The following is an 18,832-nucleotide window of genomic DNA, read 5'->3' as shown; positions in this document are numbered from 1 at the left end:
CCAAATCTCAGCTTCCATCAGGCAACCCTGGTGATTTCTCCTCACCTAGCTCCACCCCCCACCTCACCCCTGTAGATCTTCTCTCCTACTGGGAACTGCGGGACGTGGCTGTCATGATCTGTAGCCCACAGGTTGGGAGGGCTGAGGGATTGGGTCCTTTCTCATCCTGCCATGTGCACGACCCCTTCCATTCCTACTGCCCTGAGAAATGTTTCATTCAATGTTCCATTCAACTTGCCAGTTGCAGTTTGATATATTGAGTGTTCACTTTTTTTTAACATTGTTAAAATGAAGAAATTAAAGGGGTATTTATTTTCAGGACACAATATTGAGTCACCGATTTAATATCAGATATACGTGAGCAATTATGTATATTCCATCTCTCTTCTCTGTTTACCACATTACTCTCTGTTTCAAAGAAACTCCTCACATGCAGAAGCACTCTCAAAACAGAACAAAAGGGACTATGTACACATTTCACTTCTGAGGTGGCATTTACTTAATAATATCTACCAAATTAAATGTTATATTGACCTTGTGTCACTGTCAACTAATTATATTTTATTTCTGTTGCATTTCCAAGTATGTTCAGCTAAAAGCAAGTGACTTCATGCAAATTAAACTGCGTAGAAGCTTTTTAGGCCATGTTCAAATATTAACAGGTTTGATAAATATATTTGTCTAACAAGAGTAGGAAAAAGAGCTCTTTGTTTACTGACACACTTTATTGTCATTCTGCTGTATACCTCTTGTGTGGCTGTTTTATAGGACATAAAGTCTAGGTATCCTGTCAAAATCTCAGATCTTATTTATAGCTTGCTGCAAAGTGGCTTATTGTCATTTATTACTTCTTATTTGATTTATATAACATCTTACCACTGAAAAGCCGGTGGGTTTATTTATTGCAGAGTACACACACACACACACACACACACACACACACACACACACACACACACTTGAACTTCCCTCAATGCTGTGATCTAGTTAGCTGTATAGCACCAAAAATTTGTATGAGGCTGCTCCGTTTGGGTTTTTTTCTGAGATCGTGTTCTGGGAAGGCACTTTGAGTGTTTATTATTTGCCTCTAGGTGGATCGGATCATCTTCTGTGTCTTCTTAGAAGTTGACTTCAAAATCTACAAAAAGAAAATGAGCGAGTTTTTCCCTGTAGGTGAGTAAAGCCATTTGTTTCCTTTGGAATTGAGGATTGAAGGAGTGGAGGTGTCACTTGTATTTCTGTCTTGTTTTACATCTCCAGGACTGTTGCAGATGTGACTCCCACACACCAGTCATCCCACCAACTTGTATTACCATTTCTAGGAACTGAACAAGGTGACAGAGAACTTAGGCTCTATACCTCTCTGTCTCACAAGGGTGTTGTCTTGGGGAAGTCAGTTCATCTCTTGGGTCACAGGTCTTCACATCAAAAGTGAGAGGCTGGACCAAATAACTTCTAAAGGCCCTTCCTCTGGCCCTAAATTGCATGATCTGTGATTCCTTTTCCATCTTGTAAGTTTTCCAGGCTTTGTGCCAACATTGACCATGTGACACACCTTTGTTGGCTATGATGAGGAATCTGTTTACATTAGTAGTCAGAATTCAAACTGTTCCTGCATTCCCCAAGTACGCCAGTTTTCTCACCCCTGATTGTAATGACCACAACAGCTCTTTCTAGGATAATCAGAATGGTAGCCATCCACCTCATTCCACACTTCTTTTTAGAATGTAGGAGAAACCTCAGGGTTATTGAAGAAGCTTGAGGTACGGATTTACATTGACTGAATGTGCCATTAGCTGAATTTGGGTAATTTGAATATCTCTCGCATTCTCCCTCTTCCAGACTATTAAGGCTGAGGCTTGTTTAATGCCTTGTTATTTTTATGGTGTCGTAAAAGTCACAATGCCCAGAGTGCTTTTCTTAGCCATGGTAAGAATTGCTTCCAAGAAATTTCAAGCTACTGTGAACATAGCTGGTGCCCGACTTTCAGAGAGCTTTCTTTTGAGACTTCCATCTCCATTTGAAGTGGCCTGACTCTGGCAGGCAGAAAGGAGAGAATGAAGGGTGCTGGTGCATTCTCACCCCCTTAAATAGCCTATAAAAGCCAAGCGATGAAGAGGATGCTCTGGCTATAGATCAGAGTAGGATGTGGTAGCTGTCGAGAACAGCTGCAGAAAACCAATGGAGATGTGCAACTCTGTGCATATGCTCAAAGTTCTAAGTTCTTCTGGGTAACTGGAAGTCTTCTCTGATTTTATAATTGAAAGGTGAATCTGCTAAATGCATTTAATTTTGGTCTTTAAAGTGTTTCCCCAACTGATACATAATGTAAATTCCTCGAAGGCTCCCATGTGATGAATAACAGGGTTTGGTTTGTGATCTTTTCTCCTTTCTCTTCCTCCTCCTTTTTTCACTTTTATTCAATTTTTAAGTGTTTCACAGAGTGCAAAGCACATAATAGCTATTTAATAAGTAGTTGTTGAAATGAGTTGAATTTAACAAATTCTTCTTGCCGTAATCTGATGGCTTTTTTTTTTTTCTGTTTCATTCTCCTGGTTCATCTTTTCTCTGGATTTCCTTTATGTAATCACAGTGAGCTGATAGGTCCCTACATTTTTAAGTATTCTTAAAAGAAAGTATTCATTATGTAAAAAATGTGATTGCTATTGGTGTGTGATGCAAATATTCTCATGTCTTGTCAATATAGCAGCATAATTTATAAGATTTTATAAATTTTAGACCCTTGAGATGCTTGGAAATAATGACATCACATTTGTTTCCATATCTTCTTAAATGAGAACTGGTTTTCACTCTAACATATGATAAAAAATAATTGCACATTTACGATCCATTGATATTGAAACAAATCTTTCCATCAGCTGGTATTTCCAATGATACAGAGCTAAAAATCACACTGAAAATGTTTAAAAATGAGACACTTTTAAGGGTCTAGAATATATTAATAACTGTGCAAATAAATTATTGTTTGAAAAATTACTACTTAAAATACATCTAAAAATGCATCTCAGTACTTGAGAGAGTAAAATAATGATAAAATCATCCTCAATGCTTTGAAGCATGCCACACTCATAAAATTATTTCAATTGCATATTTATAATAGTAAGTATATTTTTTAAACTAAATGTTAAAACCCTCAAAAAATTGTGGAGTACTTCTTTAATGTTAAGGCATCATCCATTTGCAAATGTTAATGATGCAGTATGAAATAAAGGTGATGTCTAATGGAATATGTGGCTGCTAATACAGATGATATACATTATCTGTCCTTAATTTGAATTTATGGTTTATTCATAACCATACCATCTTTGATTGGAATATAATTTTTCTGACCTGTCATATATTCCCCCAGATTGACTTATTCAGAATATCTCTAACTAGTGTTCATAAACCTTCCCAAAGCAGTAATGATTATAATGCATACAAAAAAGTCATTTCATATTAAATCAAATCTCTGTTTGGGGTACTTTGATCTAATGTCTATAAATTTCATAATTGGGAATCTGAGCCAAAATGTATGAGAAAACAATAAAGGTTCAACCAGAAGAGATCATGCTACAGATATGACACATACATAACTACTACCTAATACTAATCATAGGAACAATGGCTAACGTTTATTTATTGTTCTCTATCAGCCAGACACACTATTTATTTCTTTCCATGGGCTAAATCAGTTAATCTTCATGATAACTCTAACAAAATAGGTACTGTATTAGCCCTTTGCTGTGATTTCCATTGTTATGGTTTCTTTCTAATTTGGTCTTGAGGTTTTTCTCCCTTAAGAGTAGCTGTAAGCCAAAATAGCCACTCTCTCCAGCAGGCCTGACCAGGGGGAAAGTTAAGTTTGGGTGTGTGTCAGGTGAGACACAATAAGGAAGTAAACCCAAAATGCAGGAAACAGAAGAAATTTGTTACAAGTCCCGGAGAGATTAGGGGTGCCATTGGAATGCCAATGGGAATTCAGGAGGTAGCAGAGAACTCAACCCACGTGGGGAGCTAGAAAGAGAGAAAAAGAGGAAGAAAAGATCTGTGGGGTTATGCCTTTATTAGGGTCCATGTGTGTTACCCCTTAGACTTTCCTGCATGGGTTGTAGATTGGCTAGATTAAAGAAGACACTTGAGAAGAGGGAATTTACTTACATGACTCTGGTGTTGACCATTAGATTTTATTGTGATCAGCAGCTCTTGGGTGTATTGGGTTTGGGGTCAGTGGGATAAGGAAATAGCGGGCCATATTGCAAACAACCATATAAGGAGGAGATGTTTTAACTAGACCAAAAGTGATGGGGTACATGTGGGTTTCAAACAACTTATATCAGGCCTAAAAATGAATGCTAAGGCAGAAACTACATTAAACAAATCTATAAGACCCTACTTTTAGATATGGAAAATGAAGCATACAGCTAGAAAGCAACACAGCTATATTTTAAAATGGAGTATGGCATCTTGTTATTGCACAAGTGGTAATAGGTTAGTTTTGTCAGAGTCTTTAGAGAAGGCTGACATCACCTGCCAAGATGCATTTAATATTGAGAAAATCCCATTCCTATTTTATCTCCTGCCCCTCATTTTCCAAAGCTACCATGCTTCTCTCTCTTCTAATACCTGTAAATATCTTCATGAAAAAGTTTCTAAGATGAGTCAAATTGTACTTTACCATGGATTTCAACACTGAATTTAATTCAAATCATCCAGGCAATGTGGTAAGTGTAAATGGGGAAACCCAAAGGCCTTATGGCATGACTACAAGAGAAGATGGAAAATTGCCCATATTATTTTGTTAGGGTGGCAAAAACAAGGTACCACAGAGTGGGTGGCTTAAACAACAGAACTATATTTTCTTATAATTCTGGAGGCTAGAGGCCCAAGATCAAGGTGTCAGCAGTGTTAGTTTCTTCTGAGGTCTTGTTCCTTGGCTTGTAGATGGCTGTCTTTTCCTGTATTTTCACATGATCTTCCCTCTGAGTCATCTGTATCCTACCCTCCTCTTCATAGAAGGGCACCAGTCATATCAAATTAGGACCCACTCTAAGAAGTAATTAAATTTTAATTTAATTACTTCTTAAAGGCCCTATCTCCAAATATAGTCACATTATGAGGTGCTGGGGTAAGGACTTCCACATAAGAATTTGGGGGGACACAATTCAGCCCATAATACTGGTCATCATGGAAATGCAGTAGGAACCTCAAAGGAAAAAAGCCAGCAGTGGTTTTTTTCCAACATTTTCACATCTTGCTGTGAGGTGAAGCACATTTGACTCTTTCCTCCCAGATGTATTATTTGAAAGTAGAGTATAGCAGTTTTATGGAATTCTCACATGCTTTGGCTGCAAATAATTTATAGTTACAGTGCACCATTACATGGCCTACAGCAAATAATATTTGTATGATTCAATTCAAAAATCTCTTTTTTCTTTACATAAAAGGTTTATGTTTTCCAGTGTGCAGAATTTATTGTATGTAGTTTTCATTGAATGTTAAAAAAAAAAGACAGTTCTTGATCTGGAATGAGGAAGTCATTTTTTTTTTTATTGGAGTATAAGTCCTAATAGAGAACTTGGAGATATTAATTTTTCTCTTAATAATAATAAAGAACTTACAGTTTTGTGTATATGAAAGAATCTTAATATCAGAAACTTGAGAGACGTCGTATTTAAACCTTCTTTCCCTCAACCCCTTCAGGGAAAGCCTGTTTGCTGAAATGGTTCCTAAGTAGGAATGATTTTTCCCTCCATGGGACATTTTGAGACTTTTTGTTTTGTACAACTGAGGGAGAGGAGGGGCTCGTGGCCTCTAGTGGGTAGAGGTCAAGGATACTGTTAAACATTCTGCCATACACAAGGCAGCTCCAACAACAGAGAATTACACAGCCACAAATGTCTAAAGAGTAGTGCAGAGGTTGAGAAGCCTCGTCCTCTGTAACCACCCCTCTCTTACCATTCAGGCCATTGAGGCAATCTTTGCCTTTGGACTGGGTTAATTTTATAGTGTTCTGACTGCTGATGCCTTACCCAATCTTATCTGTCTAGCTAGATTTGGAAGCTGTGCGGTCAGCTTGACCTCTGGCTTCCTGGATTCATGACCCCCTCCTAGATTAGACTTCTGGTTTTACACCCTGTCCATTCACTATGTACCCATAGATTTCTATACGTTGATCTTGGTTAACCACATACACCTCCCAGTCCCTGCCTTCCTGGTTCCATCTCTTGCTGCCCATGAATCTAGTGTAATGATCCCAGAAAACATGATCGAGTATTATGTGGTCTTTATATACCTAATGACTAGGTGTGGAAGTAAAGGCTAATATACAGAGCAAGGAAGAACAAATTCACTAATTATTCTCTGCATACCTCAAGCACAGTTCATTGCTCCTTTAACTAACAGTTTTCATTGTTATCATTAGTTTGGTGACCATTGATTGATAAAATTACTTTTGAGCTAACAAAAATATTTAAATTTTAACAATCTTTAACCCCTACCAGTATCTAAGCTCAACTGATTGATTCATAATGAAAACACCTATAACTAAAAAAAAAGTATCCACTAATCTCTTTATTTTTTAACCCCAAAAGCAAAGATATTAGAGAATTTTTTTCTAGTTATGAAATGTATAAAATATACACAATATTTGTTCCAACTTAATAGTTAAGTATAATTAACAACATACATCTTTTAAATAGTAACTAGCTGGGAAAACTAATAAGATAGGAAAACGAATTCCAGGATATGCATGTGCTTATCCAAATCCTGCCACCTGCCTGTAAGAGGGAGATTTGCTTTAGATGGAAAATTCCATTTATGTTTATCTTAATAACTTAAAAGCTATTTTAGAGAAAGCAAAAGGTTACTTCAAATAGAGGAAAAGCATGTGTGCCCTTTCAGAAAAAAACCCAAGTTGTTATACTGACTGGATTATAGGGTGTGTCTTTAAAAAATGACATTAAGAGGTAGGGGCTACTTTGTGAGAGTCTTTGAATGCCTCACAGGAAGCGTAGGTGTCCTTAGTGGAGTCACTAAGGGTTTGGAGCTGGTAGTGATGGGGTGGAGCAAGCTGGTTGACTACAAGACCCTACAGCTCATCTCTCCCACACAGACATACAAAACAGTGGATAAACAACTACAGCTGGATGAAAATAACGAAAGGGGAGCACTGGAACACATCAAAGGAGTGATACAAATGCCAGTGAGCACAGAAACTCAGGAGAGCCACATAGAAAGTGGGAGAAGACACCCAGCCTCACCACCCCATCCGCCAGCCAGGAGCAGCAGGGAACCAGGAGGAACTTCTCCCCGTGGGGAAAATGTAAGGAAGAGGAAGCCAGCAGTCTTCATCAACGCCTTGGACACCTACCGTCCTCACCACTGGGGACCCTGGCAGTCCACACAGGCACTAAGACCAGCTGATGGAGCTTCCTGGAGTGCACACAGTTGTGTTCACCCAGAGGAGCCGACACTATGAAGCCCCCTCCGTGGTGTGCACAGCTTCTGTGCCATCTTGGAACTGAAACTGCTAGTGCTAGATGGTTTCTTACCTCAGGGGTAAGTGACACCCTTTCATCCCAGAGACTAAGCTGCCATTGAATTGACTTCCCCCAGCCCAGCTGAAAGCAACTGTTACACCCCACCTTGAGGGACTAGGCAGTGGTGGAATCACTCCACCCATCCCTCCCAGTTGCTGCAGTGCCCCTCCCCCTCAGACTGGAACAAAAGCTGCAAAGCTGCACACTACCTCTGGGGAAATTTTTTAGTCCTTGCTGCAGGGAAAAGGTAGATGTGGGAGTGGACAGTAGTCTCCCCTTGTGCTGTCGACACCTGCAATCCAAGCTACAGGGGAGCCATGCAGCCCTTGTGGGCCATGAGCCCAACATGCGGAGCAACTGGGAGCTGATGTGACTGTGTTGGTCCAGAGAGGGAGTTCAGACTAATCCCCCAGATCCCCCATGTCGTGGACAGCCACAGCAAATCTCCATTTTGAGATCTTAACCAACACTCAGGTGCATTTTGCCATGGGGCCAAATAGCCCCAGCATCTCCCAACTCTAAGGCCCCCTTATCCCAGAATGAATCTGGCACCCAAGCCCGCACAGCACCCTGCATCCCCCAGGAACAGGCAGTCCAGTGCAGTGGCCAGTGGCACTGAACTCTTCAGTGGAGTACCCATGTACCTCTCCTAGGGTTCCACCTGTAGTTCCAATGAGCCTGTCCAGGGCCACCCACCCCAGGTGGGGAGCTGCAGAGTGACCCAGCATCCATCTTGGGGGCACAAAGACCCTCCCACAACTCCAGTGACCTTGTGTGAGGCAGCCCACTCCAGATGAGGAGCTACAGAGCCAGAGAGATCACTCTGACTGATCTGGGCCTTCAGGTGGTCCTGTTCTCTTCAGTGCAGCACCTGTACACCTCTCCCAGGGGCACAGAGTCCCGTCTGTATCTCCAGCAAACCTGCCCAGGGCCACTCACTCTGGCTAGAGAGCTACAGAGCAATCCAGCATCTCGCTTGGGTGGCGAATAGGCCCATCCACAACTCCAATGACCTTGTAGGGGTGACCCACTTTAGCTGAGGAGATGCAGAGTGACCCAATGTCTCCCTTGTGGGTGCGGAGCACCATCCACAGCCCCAGTGACCTCGTCCAGAGTGGCCTACTCCAGCTGAGGAACTGCAGAGCAACCCAATATTTCTCTTAGGGCTGCAGGGTTCTGCCCACAACCACAGTGACCTCACCCAGAGTAGTCCACTCCAATACTGGAGCTGCAGAGCACCCCAGGGTCTCATTTGGGGGTGCAGAGTCCCTCTCATGACCTCAGAAACCTTGCTCAGAGTGGCCACTCCCACTGACAAGCTGCAGAGTGCCCCAGCACCTCTTTTTGGGGGACAGGGCCCAACCTGAAGCTCCAGTGACCCCACCCAGAGTCGCCCACTTCTGCTGAGGGGCTGCTAAGCATCTCATTGACTCCCTCAAAATCCAATGTCCTACCCACAGTCCCAAAATCTCACAAAGGATTACCCATTTAAGCTGAGGAGCTGCAGAGCACCCCAGCATCTCTACTGGGGGCATAGGAGCCTGATCAGCAAGCCCTCCCAAGATTGGACAAGTCTAATAATGCATACAACTGAAGAAATCGATCAAAGACTACACTACCTTGCTTATCCAAAAAGAAACCTAAAACTTCCAGCCAAGAATACTATGCCCAGCAAAGCTATCTCTCATAAATCAAGCAGAAATAGTGTCTTTCCCAGACCAAAAAATCCTGTGGGGATTCATCACCATGAAACTGGCTCTACAAGAAATCCTTAAGGAAGTCCTACATCTGGAAACAAAAGAATGATAACTACCATCATGATAACAAACAAAAGAATAAAATTCACTTGTAGAGCAGATACACAAACAAGAAAGAGAAAGAAATTGTAGCTTGTCACTACAAAAGACCACTAAATACCAAAGACAATAAAAGAGAAAGGGGAAAACATACAGGTAAAACAACCACAAAAAAATTAACAAAATGTCAGGAGTAAGGCCATACCTTTCAATAAGTAAGATCATATCAAGTATCTTTTCAAACCACAATGGATAAAACCAGAAATCAATAACCAGTGAAGTTTTGGAAACTACAAATATATGGAAATTAAATAACATGCTCCTGAAAAAACAATTGGGTAAAGAAGAAATTAAGCAGGAAATGAAAAATTCCATGAAAGAAAAGAAACTAGAAGCACAACATACCACAACCTATGGGATATCTACAAATGCAGTACTAAGAGGGAAGTTTATTGCAATAAGTGCTTACATCAAAAAAGTAGATCTCAAGTAAACAGCCTGATGTTACATGTCAAGGAACTAGAAAAGCAAAAACAATCTAAGCCCAAAATTGGCTGATGGAAAGAAATAATAATGATTAGAACAGAACCAAATTAAATAGATATGAAAACAATGATACAAAAGATCTACAAAACAAAATGTTGTTTTTTTGTTTTTTGTTTTTATTTTGGGAGGGCAGCTGGCAGATGCAAGGATCAAACACTGGACCTTGGTGTTATCAGCACTGCACTCTAACCAACTTAACAGACCATCCAGACTGAAAATTTGTTTTTATAAGAAGATAAAGAAAATTGACAAATGGTTAGCTAGTCTAAGAAAAAAAAAGAGAAGACCTAAATAACAAAAATCAAAAATGAAAAAGGATATATTAAAATGATTTCATGGAAATGCAAAGAGTCATTAGAGAATACTGTGAACAACTATATGTCAACAAATTTGAAAATCTGTAGGAAATGGATACATCTCTGGACACATACAAGTTACCAAGATTGAACCAAGAAGAAATAGAAAACCTGCACATATCATTAATGTGCAACAAGATTGAATCAGTAATCAGCAGTCTCCTAAAAAATGAAAGCCCAGGACTGGATGGCTTTGTTGCTGAATTCTACCAAACTTTTAAAGAAGAATTAATATCAATTCTTCTCAATCTCTTCCAAAAAATCAAAGCAGAGTGTCTTCTCCCAAACTTATTGAGAGTCCCGCATTATGCTAACACCAATGTGAGACAAAGACACAAAAACAACAAAAACAAAAACTACAGGCCGACATCCCTGATGAACACAGATGAAAAAACTCTCAACAAATATTAGCAAACAGAATTCAACAGCACATCCAAAGGATTATATACCATGATCAGTTGGGATTTATCCCAGGGATGCAAGGGTGGTTCAACATACACAAATCAACAAACATGATACACCACAAACAACAAAATGAAGAACAAAAATCATATGATCATCTTAATAGATAGAGAAAAAGCATTTGACAAAACTCAACATTCCATATGATAAAAACTGTTAACAAATAAGGTATAGAAGGAAATTATCTCAACAAAGTAAAGGCCATATATGACAAACCCACAGCAAACACCATCCTGAACAGGGGGAAGTTGAAAGTTTTTCCTCTAAGAACAAGAACAAGACAAGAATGCTCTCTTTCACCACCATTTAACATCATACTGGAAGTTCTAGCCAGAGCAATTAGGCAAGAGAAGGGAATAAAGGGCACCCAAATTAGAAAAGAGGAAGACAAATTGTCCCTGTTTGCAGATAAAATTATCCTATGTATAGAAAAACCTGACGACTATACCAGAAAACTCTTAGAGCTGATAAACAAATTCACTAAAGTTTCAGGTTGGAAAATCAATACACAAAGGTCAGTAGAGTTTGCATATACCAATGATGAAACAGCAGAAAAGTAAATAAAAAATGCAATCCCATTTACAGTGGCTACCAAAAGAATAAAATACATAAATAAAAAATAAAGTAATAATGAAAGAAAAGAATAAATCTAACCAAAGAGGTGAAAGATCTCCACAATGAAAATTATAAAACACTGACAATAGAAATTAAAGAGGATACTAAAAAATAGAAAGACATCCAAGCTCATGGATTGGTAGAATTAATGTTGTGAAAATGTCCATACTACTCAAAGTGATCTAAAGATTGAATGCAATCCCTATCAAATTACCAACGACATTCTTCACAGAAATAGAAAAAGCAATCCTAACATTTGTATGGGACAACAAAAGACCTCAAATAATCAAAGCAATCCTGAGCCAAAAGAGTAAAGCAGGAGGCATTACACTGCCTGACTTCAAATTATGCTACAATGCTATAGTAACCAAAACAGCATGGTAATGGCATAAAAACAGACAGTTTGGCCAATGTAACAGAATAGAAAACTTAGAAGTAAACCCACACACTTATAACCAACTGATCTTCTACAAAGGTGCTAAGGACATACACCAGGGAAAGGACAACCTCTTCAATAAATAATGCTGGGAAAACTGGATATCCATGTATAGAAGAGTGAAACTAGGCCCGTCTCTCACTGTATACAAAAATCAACTCAAGATGGGTTAAAGACGTAAATGTAAGACCTGAAACTATAAAACTTCTCAAGGAAAACACAGGGAAAATGCTCCAGACATGGGACTAGGCAAAGATTTTATGAATAAAATCTCAAAAGCACAGGCAACAAAAGGAAAAATAAACAAATGGGATTTTATCAAACCAAAAACTTCTGCACAGCAAGGGAAACTATCAACAAAGTAAAGAGACAACCTACAGATTGGGAGAAAATATTTGCAAATTACACATCTGACAAGGGGCTAATATCCAGAATTAGAAGAGTGAAACTAGGCCCGTCTCTCACTGTATACAAAAGTCAACTCAAGATGGGTTAAAGACGTAAATGTAAGACCTGAAACTATAAAACTTCTCAAGGAAAACACAGGGAAAATGCTCCAGACATGGGACTAGGCAAAGATTTTATGAATAAAATCTCAAAAGCACAGGCAACAAAAGGAAAAATAAACAAATGGGATTTTATCAAACCAAAAACTTCTGCACAGCAAGGGAAACTATCAACAAAGTAAAGAGACAACCTACAGATTGGGAGAAAATATTTGCAAATTACACATCTGACAAGGGGCTAATATCCAGAATATACAAAGAATTCAAACAACTCAATAGTAAAAATAATAATAATAATAATAATAATAATAATAATTCAAGAATGGACAAGGAAGCTAAAATAGACATTTCTCAAAAGAATACATACAAATGGCCAACAAGTATATGAATAAATGCTCAGCATCACCAATCATGGGGAAAATGCAAATCAAAACCACATCAGTTAGACTAGCTGTTTTCAAAAAGACAGAAAACAACAAATGCTGGAGAGGATGTGGAGAAAGGGAAATGATTATACATTGTTGGTGGGATTGTAAATTAGTACAGCCATTTTGGAAAACAGTATGGAGGTTTCTCAGATAACTACAGATAGAACTACAATATGGCCAAGCAGATCCACTACTGGGCATATACCCCAAGGAACGGAATGCATCATGTCAAAGAGATACCTGCACTCCATGTTCATTGCAGCTCTGTTCTCAATAGCCAATATATGGAACCAGCCTAAATGTCCATTAACAGATGATTGGATATAGAAAATGTGGTACACATACTGGAGGTTTCTCAGATAACTACAGATAGAACTACAATATGGCCAAGCAGATCCACTACTGGGTATATACCCCAAGGAACGGAATGCATCATGTCAAAGAGATACCTGCACTCGATGTTCATTGCAGCTCTGTTCTCAATAGCCAAGATATGGAACCAGCCTAAATGTCCATTAACAGATGATTGGATATAGAAAATGTGGTACACATACACCAGGGAATACTACTCAGCCATAAGAAAGAATGAAATTCTGCCATTTGCAGCAACATGGATGAACTTGGAGAAAATTACCTTAAATGAAATAAGCCAGGTGCATAAAGAAAAATACTGCATGTTCCCACTCACATGTGGGAGCAAAAAAAGAGAACAAAACAAAACAAAAAACCAAATAAATAATAATAAGTTCAACTGTTAAAAGGAGAGAAAACTGTGGTTACTAAAGGCAGGAAAGGGAGGGTGAAGGAGGAGTAGTGAGAGCCTGGTTAATGGGCGTAAAATTACAGCTAGGTAGAAAAAAATAAGTCCTACTGGTGTACAGTCAACCCAGGAATCTGTAACAGTGTTTTACTGCATGTTACCAAAAGACTGGAAGACAGGAGATCAAATGTGCACATCACAAAGAAATGGTTACACTTTGCAATGATGAGTATTCTAATTACCCTCAACAGATCAGCTTACATTGTGTACATGTGTCTGTATCCCATAAATATATACAATCAATATGTTTCAAAAAAAATTTTTTTTAAAGATGGGACCGTCAAGAGGTGATTAGGCCAATGAGGGCCCTACCTTCATGGGTGGGATTGGTGTCATTACAAACAGGCAAGTTCAGCCCCCTCTTGCCCTCTCTCTGCCTTCTGCCATGTTATGATGCAGCAAGAAGGTCCCTTGCCAGAAGCTAGCACCGTGATACTGGACTTCCCAGCCTCCAGAACTGGGAGCCGACACATTTCTATTCATTATTTATTACCAAGTCTGTGATATTTCTGTTCTAGCGGTACAAAACAAAGACAGAGACACTATTTAACCAAAGTCCTGTGTAAAAAGTATATTGTCTTCAGAAACAGTGTTTTTAACACAGCTATATGAGGGTATAGCATTGCTATTCACATATTTTTTACCTTTTGTGGTAAGAAAAGAATATTTCTCAAAAATTAAAAATTATATTCCCTGACAAATAGGTAATGGTATTTTGAAAATTTTTACCTGGACCTACTTTTTAGAAGCTAAGAGGAGAAAATATTCACAATATCTCTTCTTTATCCTCCCTTTTCACTGATTTCATGTTTGTCTCATCCACCATCATTCAATGAGTATTTATTATATGCCTACTACGTTCCCAAGGCTTTGATCAGTGCTCCATTTAAGATATAGTTCTTATTGAATGCCTGAAGAGGTAAATATCGTGCAGAACAGTTGGAAAACAACATTAGCAAGTAATCAAGTATAACATTGGTTATACTGGTTCGGTCATAGCACCCAGGAATTCAAAGGCAAATACGTATGAGGACCAGGCTGGTGGGACAAGCTTCGTGAACAGTGCAGCAGTTGCAGTGATCTTGAAAGGATGAGCAGAAGCAGAGAAGCGATGTTGCGTATCGTGCAGGCACCATAGAGAGAGAAGAGCAGTTCACACTGGAGACCTTTTGAAATAAAGCAAGATGACTATATTCAATTTGTGATGTCCTGACTGAGAAATGTTGACACTCTTCTTGTAATAAGCAAAAAGAATAAGTCCTTGACTGGGAGAGTATTATTATATATCCTGTATTTAAGAAGGATTTATGCAGTTCATGACATTGAGGCTGCCCATCCAACAAAATCCTGGGGCATAGATTCATCATCTGCTTTTATGGGGAAGGTAGTAAACAGAGGATAAAGAATGTTCAGTAAATTGGCCAAAGTCACATAGCTGGGAATGTCTGACTGCAAACCCCTTCCATATGCAATGCTTCTTTTGCATGGACAATTGTTTGAAGCTTCTTGTTTGCTAAAAAATTTTTTTTAAAAAAAGCTTCATGTTATTATGTTTGGTAATAGTGCTAGAGCTCCTGAAAAACTAGTGTTCCTCCAATCATATGGCATATTTATGTCCTCTTTTCTTCCCCATCTTGCCACCTCTCTGGTCATCAGTTTTGCAAGAACAGTAATGAAGCGCAGGGTGTCATGATTTGCTAAGGTTTTCTTTCCTCTTTCTATGTCAGCATAATGATTGAAAGACAGCAGCTTGAAGGCAGTATTGGTGACAGGGATGCTGAATTTCTGAGAAAGTAACCAAAGACTAATAAAGGGCTCAACAGAGCCAAAGGCATCCATGGTGTAGGGAAAAAGTGCTGACTCTGTCAGCACAAGGAATAATTTCTAATCATTGAAACAAGTATGGTTTCTCATCCCGTTCCACCTAAGAGCTGTGTGGCTTTGTGCATGCTGCTTAACCTTTCTATCCTTCAGTTTCGTCATGCACAAATGTGGTAATGGGCCAATTCCAAATATAAGAAATAAAAATGTAAAATATTCAGATAGATATCTAGACCAAGCATCATACTTTGAAAAATCCATATTTATTTTTTATTAAAATTTTAAAAGTAGGTAGTACAGCTTTCAGTATTATCTTTAAAAGATAATGTAACTTCTTACTAAAAAAGTAGTACAGGTTAGTAGTGAAAAACAGATAAGCAAAAAGAAGAAAATATAAACCATTTTCTCTTCTACAATCCAGAGATGCATTACATTTTGTTACTTATCCTTCTGATCTTTGGAAATGAAAAATACAGCCAACCAGAAATTCACACTTATAACTTAACCTTTGTCACTCAACACAAATCATGAACATTTTTTTCATGTGATTATATATTCTTCCATAACGTAATGTTAATAGACCCAGTGTTTACCCACAACCATACCATTGATCTTTAGAATGATTTTTGCAAATTATTCTGCACTTATTTATAAATAACAATTTTAGACAACCATCTTTATAGATAAATATTGCCATCATCCCCACTTTTTGGAATAGTCTTCTTAAAGTGGAATTAGTTTTTCAAAATTTATATAAAACTAAGATGTTTTTGCAAATAATTGTTAAGTTGGTCACTATGTTTATAGCAGTACAGCTGAATTCTGTGTACTCTACAACTACAGGGATTACCATTCAAAGACATAAAAATGTGATTGCCTACTGCTAGCAAGTGAGTTCACATTCTCATGAGCAGTATATGGGAGCTGACTTTTCCCCTACTCTTCTCAATGGGTCATATCATTACGTTTTGATGTTATCATTTTTGTACATGAAAAAAGATAATGAGAAACAGTGTCCATTTTTATTACTATTATGGTTTATCCTTTCTAGTTATTTATTGTATCTCCAAATTTCTTTATTAAATCGATAATCATATCCTTTATATATTTTTATTGACTGTTTCATTTTTACTTATTGATTTGTAAGAGCTCTTTGTATACTTAGGTTATTAATCCTTTCAATTATATGTTGTAAGTAGTTTCCAAGTTCATCATTTGTCATTGTAATATTATTCTTTCGCAACCATAACAGTGAGGAAAGTTAGACAAAAGAAAGCTGAAAGAAAAAATATAAGAAAGAAAGAATGCAGGAAGAAAGAAAGGAAGGAAGGGGATATGAGAGAAGGGGTTTAAAAAAGAAAGAGACCCTTTTATGAAAAAATGAAGTTAAAAACCAGAACTCAAAAACGACCTTGATTTTAAGCCTATGGACTTGATCCCACAGGAAACCGTTCTATTTCTATATGGAATTGTTCTTAGTTCTACTCCTCAGACACTTTTTATACAAAGCAACTGCTTCTTGATTTATCAAATGTGGTAGGCAGAAAAATGCCCACCCCCAATATTTCTACATCCTAAACCCCAGAACCTATGAAAATGTTAGGTTATATTGCAAGGAGGAAATAAGATTGCAAGTGGATTTAAGGTTGCAATTAGCTGAGCTTAAGATAGGAATATTATCCTGGATTATCTAGGTGATGGCAACGTAATCATCAGGGTTTTTAAAATTGGAAGAAGGAGGCAGAAGTGGGGAGTCAGAGGGAAATGTGACAAAGGAAGAATATTCAGAGTTGTAACACTGCTGGCTTTGAAAATGGAGAAGGAGACCGTGAGCTAAAGAATGTGTGTGGTCTCTAGAGGCTGCAAAGGCAAGGAAATAGCTTCTTTCATAGAGCTTCAGAAAGAAATGTAGCCTTGCAAACATGTTGGTTTTAGGCTAGTTGAACCCATGCGGGACTTCTGACCTACAGAACTGTAAGATAAATTTGTGTTGTCTTAAGACACCAAGTTAGTAGAAATTCGTTACAGCAGCAGTAGAAAACTAATACACCAGAAGTCTTTGAATAAGTAAAAGAAACACAAGAAAACTGTTTATCCAGTCTGAATTGTAGTTTTTTTCCCCCAAATGGCACATTCAATGTATACGAAAACTACAGAGTGAAATATTGCATATTTTTCTTTAATTATGAATATTTACAGGGACATGGCACATTTGTGCACTTTTAAATGTGCAGATCACATTGATGTTTAGAATTCTATAAGACATGCTCTCTGTAATGTGACAAATGAGTTTAACTGCCTTCTTAGGAAATGGGTGCTAACCGTTTCCACTTGATGGGCCTCAAAAGGTACAAACACATTTTGCCTTCAATGAAAATCCGGTGAAGTGTTGCTGTAACCAAGCAACCTGAATGCAGAAACAAGCAGCAGGCATAGACAGAAAGCAATCTGTCCCTTCAAAAGTGGGGAGTGTGCAGCAAGTGTAGCAAATGCTGATAAACAGCAGAACAAATAAAGAACTGGGAACACGAGCCTCGGCTAAGCAGAGTTTGATCTCATTAGGAAGTTCTGGTAAAAGAGACACAACTAAATGCTACATGGAGAAAGGGGGGATGTTGTAGGCATCTGTACAGAACCCCCTGCAGGGTGCTTATGAAAGACCTTTTCAACATGCTGGGTAGACTGGTCTCTGTTCTTGAGGTGAAAACATCGAGGTGAATTGCAAGGGAAAAAAATTCTTTTGAGGAATAGCATATGAATGAAATAATTCCTTAAAAGGCACAGAAGTTAGAATAAATATAAAAATAAACAATAGGGTAACTGAAAGTCCTCCCACCTATATTTCACTTTATATATGAACTGAACTTCTGCTCTCGGCCACGTGTCTTTGGAGAGTTGTGTGTCACCCTCACTTGCTACTGACTCCCTAATCCACAGCACTCACACGATTGTCTCCACCCCTCACTGGCAACTGGCCTTGCTGAAGTTAGTAGAACCTCTTGGATGGGTTGAGCACGGTTCCTGAAACCAGTGCTGATGTGATCACACAACTTCACCTGTGAAGCCCTCTGGAGCCCTGATCTGCCTGACTGGGCAGTCTTTATCCTGTTGACTGCTCTGTCTGCTCTTCCTGCTGATCATTTGTGTCCAGCCCAGCCCTCCCTGGTACGCTCACCTGCACACAGGCCATCCCAGCTGCAAGTCTATCAGACGTCTTCAACACATTCATAGTTAAACTCCAAATCTGTTCCTCTACTCCTCTATCATCCTCTTCCTAAATCCCACATCTCAGTAATCGGTGCCATCATGTGCCCAGTTGGCCAAGCCAGAAGCTGCAGGAACATGCATTTTTCTAAGCAGTGCCTATTATTTATTGATTAACTTAAACATTAATAGGATTTGACTGTTCATTTTGGCCAAGAACCAGTTGGGGAAAAAACATAAAATCTTTTTGACTTTATTTTTTTAATTTATCCTAGTCCTATCGATTACCTTACAAAAAGTG

General features: G+C 38.6%; 1 long non-coding RNA gene across 1 annotated transcript in view; it reads left to right on the top strand.

Moving 5' to 3' along the window:
- Nucleotides 1–1,093: 1,093 nt before the first annotated feature.
- LOC103606642 overlaps nt 1,094–18,832 on the top strand; it is a 76,899-nt gene continuing 59,160 nt past the window's right edge. Inside the window, exon 1 of the long non-coding RNA XR_551905.1 lies at nt 1,094–1,173. This is a non-coding gene — a long non-coding RNA (uncharacterized LOC103606642). The remainder of the gene's footprint in view (nt 1,174–18,832) is intronic.

Source organism: Galeopterus variegatus, unplaced genomic scaffold (assembly GCF_000696425.1).
Source record: "Galeopterus variegatus unplaced genomic scaffold, G_variegatus-3.0.2 Scaffold6761, whole genome shotgun sequence".
In the NCBI taxonomy this organism is placed as follows: Eukaryota; Metazoa; Chordata; class Mammalia; order Dermoptera; family Cynocephalidae; genus Galeopterus; species Galeopterus variegatus.
Note: the sequence above shows the minus strand (reverse complement) of the source record. Positions and strands in the feature narration are given on the sequence as shown.